The sequence below is a fragment of the Homalodisca vitripennis genome, chromosome 2 (assembly GCF_021130785.1).
Source record: "Homalodisca vitripennis isolate AUS2020 chromosome 2, UT_GWSS_2.1, whole genome shotgun sequence".
In the NCBI taxonomy this organism is placed as follows: Eukaryota; Metazoa; Arthropoda; class Insecta; order Hemiptera; family Cicadellidae; genus Homalodisca; species Homalodisca vitripennis.
This window is the reverse complement of record NC_060208.1, coordinates 133,867,691-133,879,076: the sequence shown is the minus strand read 5'-3', so window position 1 is coordinate 133,879,076 and position 11,386 is coordinate 133,867,691.

The window sequence follows — 11,386 nt, the reverse complement described above, 5'->3', positions numbered from 1 at the left end:
CGTCTCTAGTATTAAAAAATCCACTGTTTTATCATATATTTTTATTAGCAGAATTTACAGGTTGGTTAGTTTTTGGAATAAATATTTGTTCATATTCATCCAATCTAATTTGTTCTTTAAAGTCTTGGATTAATTTATTTTATTTGATACAGTTTTTATGGCTACTTTAGAAATTCGACAATGACGTAAGAAAAGTGTTTAACGTGCAAAGCGTAAAAACGTGAAACATAAACAATTAACCTTAAATCGTGAACATAAACACTAATTACCGTTTTATTTACTACTTACTATTTGTATTACTTTCAAAGTTTATGAGATATATTTTATGATAAGATTATATTAGAAACTTTATTGTTATGACCTATTTTTTCATTTTTACGTTTTAAAATTAGATTATTAGTTAAAAAAAGTATTATCTTCTTTCCAAATCATATTACACAGTTTATTACATTTACCAATACTAATATCAGAAGTAGTAAAATTTTTAAAAAAAGCTTTAAAAATCTTAAAATAGAAAGCCTATTCAAATTATTTCTTATAGCTTGTTTGTCAATTTTAGAGAAACAATACGTAAGATAAACGCAAATACATTTGCTTACGGGAACTATAACTTCTGAAGAATTAAAAAAGTAACATATTTTTGTCTAAACGATTGTAAATATTTTAAACAATTCCTAATAAAGTTTATATGCATCATCCTCCAAATACATTTCAATAAGGAATAAATACAGTATGTACTGTATATAAAAATTAAAATTTAATGGTACAGTTAATGTTAAACATGCAATATAACAAACTTTGGACTTTGGTAAAATTAATAACAAAATGATGTATTAATCAAACTTTTTCTTATTTTATAGATGCTTTAGACATAAGATTTTAAATTGTCTTGATTCTTGTAATGCATTTTACAATTTTGGTACATGTTATTAAAAGGATTGTTACGTTTCATTAAACTCTTGATATAAGATTGTGTTTACGTGGTGATACGTATAAAATTGTATATGTATAAAATTTTATATAAGGTAAAAGCTATTTAAACTCCACAATTTAAACTAGAACATGTTGTAGCAACATATGCTGAATCTGCTTCCAAAACTTGAATTCAACAGATCATTTCATTCTAAAAATGGCCTGCAGAAAGATAGTGATACAATTCTACTACCTTTGACAAAATTTTTCTGTATATATATAAATAAAATGTACTTGACACAAAATGTTTTATTCATTATGATAATCATTATATATTTTATACTAACAAAAATTTTGCACAAATATTTTTAGAGGTTTAAATTTCAAAAGTTGTATAAAAAAACATTTTAATGTTAAAAGTACCCAGCCAGACAGACGAAAAACAATACATTTTAGACATACATTGATGGGGTCTTTTTCGTTTTTTTTTACATCAGGAACAACCTCCAGATTTTGTTGGTGTATTTCAGTTACACACTGTATATATAATGTACTCGACACTTCATTTTTTATTCATTATTATAATTCTTTTAATACCTGAATCCTAGTAAAAACGGATAGTCACCCATTCTTTCGTTGGATCCCTTTGCAGTCCTGGAAGCCCTGGACGAGTTGTAAGTGCTCCCCCCCTTGGGTGACGCGAGCTTGGAACTTATATCAACATCGGTAAGTTGGCATCCTTAATAAGTGCACACTTCTTCCTCATATTTCACCCATTGTTACATTTCTGGTTGTAACTGTTTTCCATTTTAAATTATTTGTGGTCCCTAAAACTTAAAATTTTGGTCGCTTCCAAACCGGGTGTCCCTTCGTTTTATTTTTATCCTAATTTAAGTATTTAAACTTTTAAGTAAAATACACCTTAATTTTACCATTCGAAACGAAATTATTATTTTATCAAGACTGAATATTTATCAATTCAAACAGATTTGATATGTATGTTTTGTTGATTTTTTAAAAAACTTTTCATTAAACGTATTTGAGGCTTGCTGTTTAAAATTCTGGATTATTTATATACTTTATACAGAGATTGTAAATATTTTACGTTGGCTAGTAAGGTAATCTTGAACACAATCTTTTTAATATACTTCTGTAGTCTATTTAACTGTCCTCAGGACATCTCAAGAATGAAATTTGCTTGATTTAAAATGTTGCAAGGAAACTCAGGGAAGTCTGATACCGCAACACATAAAGTCGCATATTCCAACCTTGATTTATATAAATTTATTGAAGAAATGAGTTTTACTGTACAGTGAATGTTACCTATAACCTACACTAGATTGTTACCTGGGTCTAGATTGTGCATATTTATAAACCCACGGCGCAGTGTTTTATTTCTTTGTACACTACAGCTCTATAATGGGACTGTGCTTGTCTGAAACGCGTAATTAACGCTTCAAGTATATTAAAGTATAATTACCCTCATTTGTGTCTAATTTATTGTTTACTACATACAAAGTTAATGAACAAAGAGACGGTAGAATAACACAATTAATAAATAAAAATGTACTTGCTTCAGACGTAACATTCTATGGACCATTAATACCAAATTTGCTTTTTAATAATAATATTGCATCATGTTTTCTAATGTGTAATTAAATGAAAATACAGGAATTTATAATGGATCCAACAGAATGTAGTTCACTACAATATATAATTCAGATAATTTAAATAGTTTGCTTATGTTGTGAAACAAGATAATAATAGGTTACCACACCACATCAGATGTCAAGTAGCACGATTTGCTGAAACTGCTTTAAAAACTTTAGTAAACGGATCATTTCATTCTAGAAATGTCCAGAAGAAGGATAGTGATACTATTTTACAGCCCCCTTGACAGTATTTTTCAGTACATTACGTAACAATATTCCATAGATGGGCATAGTTCATCATCTTCATAAATCTATATGTCGAAATTAAGCTTAACTTCGAAATTCACATCATGTATATGAAAACCTTACTGAGAAATATTGGTGATAGTTTTGCTTTGCGAAATAAAGTCAGACAGGGACATATTCACGATGAAATACAACTTGCTTAGTCTATAGTCCAATCGGTTGTTGTGATATTCAGTAGAAATTGGACGTACATAAATAAATTAGTTTAAAAATCCTGGGTAATTAAAAAATATACAATATTATATCATTAAATTTATATACTAAGTCAATATATTCTCACAATATAGGTCTGAGTAGGTTTTACAGGCTTTGATTACTAAATATTGGTAATGATAAGCCAAGTACCGTTAAAGGGCATGCATTCAAATTGAAATCGAATTTTCCTACATGGTAATGAAGGGTTATATAAACTCTTAAGCGTATATACCAGATATGACATATCCTCTTGAAAGATAGACAGAATATACATTTTCAAGGCCCTATGAGTTATATAGGGAATATTGACTGAAAGGTTTGGCTGAGGCTGTTATTTTAAGTCTGTAGGTAAATATTTTACTATATCACATGTTGAAACAAATGTTAACATGTCAGATATTTGTGTTCAGTTGTAATTCTTTTTGTTCCCATCATGGTTACCCATACAACCAATGGAAGACAAATAGCCAAAAATATTGAATAATATTTTCCTTCCTATACACTAGACATATTTGGAGTTTGCAGAGACCCTTCCAACTAGAGTAATCTTTGTGCCACAACATATCCCATATAAGAAGAACGCAACAACACGTGTCACGTATCAGGCTTTACTGAGGTTATATGTTTTAATTAGTACTGTACTTATATGTACCTTGCTTACGCTGTCTGCTTAAGACAAACGAAGGTGAATACTAATCATAATTCATACATATAAAAAATAAAGTCAGGTTCAATATACTTCTGTTATAACAATTTGTAAGAGATACAATATTGTATGTTCCTACAGCTAATATGTACCACCGGCTTTTGTTTTGATAATAAGGTAAGATGTTTGCTCGTGATCTTGTTTATAGAATTATAAATTGTAATTTTGTTATTTCCAACGGCAGTGCTCATGTATGTAAAGGTTTTATAAGGTTTTAGTATATTGTAATTATATTCCTCAAAAGCTCTTTAAATGAAAACTACTTTTAAACGCGTTCAATTCATCGAGTGTACACTGATTAATATTTCTACTTAACCAATTTCATAATCGTGTTTACTCATAATGCTGGCCCTCACAGTTGGTATGATTTCTTAGACCACGGTAAAAATAGTTTAATTTCATTTCCCTATACCATACATTTTTCTATTTTTTATTGGGTAGATGAATATAAAACAGTGGGGAATGGATAGAAAAGGCTCTAGTATAGTCTGCGTATCTACTCACTTACAAGAGGGTGGGGAGAGTGTCCCTCATTGCACTTAATCCTATAAGTACCTTTTAACTACTTCCAAAGGATATATTGACAGGATACAATAAGCTTAAAACGAATAGCTGAGGAATAGATTTGGAAGCAGCGACTGCCTCCTGTCGAGATTTCCTTGACGAGGAATAATAGGCACTATCTCAGATGTATCCTTTTAAGTTAGGAGGGTAGCTCTATTAAAGCCTCTTACGGTGCAAGCAGGCATGGAAGGCAGAATGAGAAAATATTCACTTATGTTTGACCTTGTACACGGTTACATCAAGGGAGCCCTAATCACTCATCCTCAGCAGTAAAATATACTTAGCTACCAGTCTCTTTACTACAATATATCCACATTTGTGGGTAGTAATGAGCTGTTAAGTTGCAAAACTTTCAGTAAATACGACTTTTGCTTCACCTAGTACAGGTACTATAAGTAGATAAAGAACAGGCAGAATAGAAGTTTCCTGGGATATCCAAAAAGTTGATTTGAAAATATACAGAAATAAGCTTATTTAATAAGAAAATTTACGTTATAAGACTAGATATTTTGATGTCAAGAACAAAATACAATAAACCTAGAACAAATACAGGTAAATGAGGAAACTTATGTTATTATTATGGATTTTGTGTTAAAATAAGGAAAACGAAAATCTAAAACTGAGTGTCATACTGGTAACCTTTGCCAAACGAAAATATTTGTCGAAAGCACAACTAATTGAATGAGTAAGATTTTGTAATGAAAGGAGCAATCAGGTGTTAAAGAATTGTATATTGTTTCAGCATGTACATAGAGTGACCCGAGTAATTGCTGACAACAGAAATCTTATTTTATTTAAGTGCTTACAATTTGTATGCATATCTATTAGTTATATCCTGATCTGTTGCATGTATCAAAAATATAGATTTTAATGTTAATAAATACATTAAACTCCAGTAACTGTATAAACTATAAGTCTAAATTGTATATAGTTTCAGGTGTAATATATTTTATTTTAAGAAGTATTATATATTATAATACTACAATAGTACAATAATAAACCAAGGAAGTTACATTAAAACTTAAATAAATTCTTCACTATACACTAAAAATACAGTAGTACTCATCTCGATTTAAATATAATTTAACAAAGTCAATGGTATCGCATAGGCCTAGAAGACTAGCATATTCCATGAGTTTTATAACTGGTTAGTAAAAAATACAAGTTTTTGAAGACTAATATGGCTTTTAAAACAAGTAAGTTTGAACAGTTGGTTATTGTTTCATATTGAAGAAAATTTATGTGAATAATACAAAAGTTTTTAATGTACTAGTCTTAAATCATTCCTTGTTTAGCACTGGTTTTTAATGATCACATACTTCCAAAGGTATCATCTGCAGTTGAGTGAGTGTAAATTTTCATTACTTTACAATATCAGCAATCTCCTAACTTTCTTAGGTGAACTTAACAAGTATACCTAAACCTTGGAATAAGAAAGATGTCAAAATCACAAAAAACTAGTCTTGACAATTAGAATCTTAAGAAATACGTCCAATCGGCACAACCAATCACATATAATACTTACTAACAACTACTGGCTACTTTTATCAAATAGGAATCATCACATCAGGAATTAGATAGGGGCCAAATATAGAACTAAAGCTGCGGTTTATAATAGTTGCAAATTTTAATTTTTTTTAATTATTGGTAATTAAGGAAGCCATATTTAACTGACACCATACAGCTTAGTTGTTCTATCAGATAAGTAAGTAATATCTAGTTTGATTTTATTTTGATGGAATGAAGTTCCCTGGTATTATGTTTGTTATCAATCATATAGTAATTTAAGTTATTCCGTAATTTTAGAACCAATTTCTTATATTTTCTTAAGTTCATTTATTTTAAAGTATATTTAATTTATACGTCAATAAAATATTTCTTGTTCAGCTACATTTTATGTTAGAAACCAAGTTTTTAAACCTTGCTAGTCAGTTTATATTTTATCTATTTATTTATTTTTACTATATTTTGTTAAGAGTGTAGTATGTTTTAAACGTAACTCTAACTTGTCTATAACAATCCAGAAAAATATAGTAATATCTACGTTTTTCTAACTTTCAATGCAGATAAGATACCAGTAAACGGAATTAAATTATTACAGTTATTAGAGTTTCTTTTGTGTAAATAACCCCTACCGAAATAGGATAAACTATTTCATGCCCCATTTCTACATTACTATAAACTTTCCTTTTTCTTTATATTATAAATACGTGTACCGGTAATCTTACAATACAACTATGTTTTTGCCATAGCTAAAGTTGATTTACTACTTTTTTTTAGTAAATGACTCAAATATTCGACTCAGGATAAGAGGAAATAAAAAACTGCTTCTTTACAATTGGAGGGTTGGATAGAATTAAGAGAAATAGACTGGAGTGGATATAGAAACAGAGAATGATAGTAGGAAATGGTAGAAATAGTAGGTTATTACAGATTATGAGAAACATCCTTGGCAACTCACTTGTTGGACATAACCTACATGTAAAATATTGTAATCCACTTTATATAATTTTTTTGTAAATTTGTGTCCATTTATATTGTCGTATTTCGGATTTACTGTAATATGTTTTTATTTACTGTAGTAACTTAACCTCCTGTTTTGATGTTTTCAGTCATTATCGGGTATTCAGCCATTCTTGAAACAAATTGCTGCTTTTTTATATTCAATATTAAAAAATTTTAACTGTCGCAGATTAGAAAGTATTCATGAACATATCATATTTTTGTTTTCCTTAACTGACCTTGTTATCATAATAATCTTAGCCTAATTAGGTATAATTAATTTCCTTAGTATCTAAAATACTGGTTTTTTTTAAAAAAAAAACCACAAACAAGCAGATGGAAAACTAAACATTGGAGACCAATTTTTATATGGTGAAATGTGTTTGTCTTTACCTGAGCAATAACGGAATATGCCTTTATCCAGATATCAGAAATTACTCTAAAAGCTGTACAGTTTATCGAAGATCAATTTAATGAGACTAATTATGTTTAATCTCATGTGTTATGTATCTCAGAAGGGTTGGGGTTCATCAATCAAGAGATCGTTGTTGGCAGAACTCGTTATCTGAGTTCTTGCCGTTCTGTGAAGGGCTACGAAAACACGTAATTTTCAAACTAGTTGGTAGTCCAGTTGGTTCTTCCTAAAACAATATTTTTTAACTTTAGGAAAAAATAATCTTAAAAAGTAACGTTAGCGTTGCCTTAAGATAAAAAACAGGACAAATTTAGAAATTTGTACATTGTATTATCTTGACGTATGAGAGAAATGGGTTTCTACCCTTGTTTATTTTGACTTTTAGTACGCTATCAAAATAGGATAAACATTAAAATGTTTTATTTTATAAGTGAGTTTTATCATCAAGTAGCGTTCCTTCAAAATGTGGTATCTACTTTAAAGTTAAATTAAATAATGCTTTTTTACTTAAATTAATAAATTTACTATTTAATTTTTACTTTTATAACTATCAAAAACTCTTACAGTTGGTAAAGACTTTTAAAGTTGTCAACTTAAAATTATCTGTTACATGCTATCAAAACTTTAGGCCAGTTAGGTCTTCTGGAAAGTTTTAATAATCACCTACGTTAAATACGCAGGGCGCATTACAATATAAAAATTTGGGATGTAAAATTTTCTTACTGAAATAATAATATGTTATACAACTCTAAAAACGCGTTTATTATAACTAAAACTTACGAATTTATGATAGGTAAAGTTATTTACATCCTTGGAAGAACACGGAGCTGGCTCTATTCCAGCCTTTCTCAGAGAAAGTGGACTAGAGGTGGAACTCCCTCATGCTTAAGTTAGGTTAAAAAATTCATAAGTAAGTCCACAGTATGACACACAAAACACAACTATGGTGCGGAAGGTTGATTTCAGTGTGAATGTTAAATTAATTGTAGCTTCATTTCACCTTCCCGTTATGCTGCGTCACTTCATAAGTAGGTTATCCTTTAAAAGAATTATATGCAGTTAAGAAAACAATAATAAAAAATAAATAAAAAAACAAGACAAATAAATTTTACCTTAAAAATTCTGTTTATCGATACTTTTAGACAGGTAGTTTATATTTTGCACATAATAAATACAAAAGTTTGGTCATATGGATTACTAATTGTGTTGCTCAAGAAACTTTTCCGTTTTGTTATACAGGGGTCTAGAACCTAATATCCACCAAAACAGTTCCTTTCTTTATATTTTCTTCATTTAATTGTAATAAAAGTAAATACAACTAACTTTCTCGTATTTGTCGTTAATAATGTCCTTGAAATTTGTCCAATAGAAAACTTTGATGATATGCTTAAAAAAGTCAATAAAAATAACCAAAGTAACTAAATATTATGAATCATATATATATATATATATATATATATATATATATATATATATATATATTAATGATACAGGCTATGTTTAAACATTTTTACTCTGTCTGTGTTTGCCTGTCAGTCAGTCTTCCCATAGAATAAATAAATTTGTGAACAACCCGAGTACAATCATATGAGATTTTCTTTGTATCATTGTTGTTTATTGAGTAAAAACAATATTAAAAAGTGAATAACTGATTTTAAATGTAACTGATAACATTTTATTTATTCAAGTACTTTCGTTGTAGTCGTTGTAGTAATAACCCTATCCTACCACAACTTTTATCATTTCAATATTGTTATGAAACTTTACCTAATAAAACAGTATTACATATCGAATATCAATATCATAACTTCACCTAAGCTACATAAATATCTCATATCAAATGTAGCAAAGCATCACTCATAGTCTAGAGAAATTTATATTTGTTACAGTTTTGGTCTAACTTAATTTTAATATATGTAAAAGGAAGTTCTATGATGTTGAATATCCAACCGTGGAGTTTTTCTGTGCTTCGTTGAAGCCTATCACGTATCAGGCTGATTAAAAGTCGTGTTTGTCTACCGGAAATATTTACTTGTAGTTAAATTATATTCCGTATGGTTCAGTATGTTTCTATCTGTTAACAGAACATTGCTATAATGAGATTAGCTAAAGATTATAAATTTTTCAAATACCTCCAGAGACACTTGTTAGGTAACACTTTTTTTGGCGTACTTCTAACTTATATTTATCACAAAGATGTACTCTTCATTTTAGATTTTCTGCTGAGTGAAACTTTATAATAAGTCAAGCACACAAATAGTAACTTATAGTTCACTATTAATACTTATAATCGGCGTTATAATGTTTAGTTTTCTTATAAAAGTTACAAATAATGTGAAAAAACTAAGCTTCTCACCATTTAACACACTGGTGATTTCAACGTAACAAGCTTTCGAACTATAATATGTTTGGATATACTTGGTAAATTACTTTGGAAAATATGTTTGTGCATTAAACATATAGTTACCTAAATTGTAGAACTGTTTTCTTATACATTTATGATGAAATGCTAAAAGCTTTCTTAAACCCAATACGAAACACTGGGTTTGAAGGGGGAATCCATACGAACATTTAAGATTTAGGTTACTAGCCTATTTTAATCCGTACATATATCAGATAAGACAGTAATTTTTGTAGTATAATATAAATTTGTATATATAAACTTTTAGTAAGGCAATCGCATCAGCTTAAATAAAACTATTTTCAAAAATCTTTTCCATACGGTTATATTTAACTTTAGACTGAAACCTTTTTGTTTGTTTTTACACTAAGAAAATATTTTTTTTGTTCAAATATGTTCATCAGGCTACATCTATAGTTACGATGGAAAATATTTTACTAATGGCCATTCATAAAATATGTAAAACCTGTCCATTGTATTACACATTTGATCTGTTTGAAAGTCCGAGCTTTTCTACCGAGGATCTGCCAAAACGTATTTTTAAACTTTGTTATCTTCTTGGTTATGCGTATTGTTATGTTAATGATTATTCTTCTTATAATTTAATATTTCAAAAATAAACTTTTTCAGAATGGGTGGTATAACATATTTTTTGTAATAGAGAAGGTGTAGAGAAGTGGTAATGGAAGAATGTTGCAAACAAGGGAAAAGAGCACTAATTATTCATTTAAATATTATCAAATTAGTCTCATTATTTCATAAAAAGAAATATTACTTATAAAATACTTACTTCTAAATATCCAATAATTCGTATGTAAACCTTTGACTACATCTTTTATTTAAACATTGTAATAATCTTGTTTTAAGAAATAACAACAAAAAAGAGTTCTATGTTGGTTCTATGTATATATATATATATATATATATATATATATATATATATATATATATATATATATATATATATATTTAGAACCAACATTACGCTAAAAAACGTGAAATTGATATATATTCAAACGCATATGTAGCAGTGTATACGGAGTATATTTGATAGTGAAGGGAAGCCTACTGCTAGTTTTACGATATTGAATAACAATTACTCACATGAAATTTTGCCGGCGGAAAGTGTTCGCAACGTAAGCATTTTAGGCTACCGCCAACAGGTGCTGTGTTTACACCGATAAGCCTGGCGTGTTTGTGAATAATGTACACTTTCTTTTCTTTTTTAAATGCATGAACGCATAAAAACTTTTTATATATTTAATAATCAGATACTGACCTTCGATATAAACACAAGTAGCTTAGTTTATTGCGCATTGTTATACCACTTAACGTATTTGTCCTACATAACTTTATATTTTTTACATTTATTTGAATAAATGTTTTTGATGATAGAAGGATTGTGAAACTTAGTTGTTTTTATTACCACTATTAATTTTCAAAACATGAAAAATAAATTAAGAATTAGGTGTTATTGACGTATTAAACTAATTCACCAGCAAGTTGTAGTTATGTTTGTGTATATGCATATTTAAATGTGTGTGAATTTTGTCATTACACCGACTAAAGGTATATACAACTTTAAAAAAATACTAATAAATGATAACGACATTTTCGTAAAAATAATGTACAGGATAAACGTAATTTGCATGATTAAGGAAGGATCCATACATTTTCTCTGTTTATTATTCAAACAATTAATTTAATTTTCTTAATGTTGTATTTAATAATCT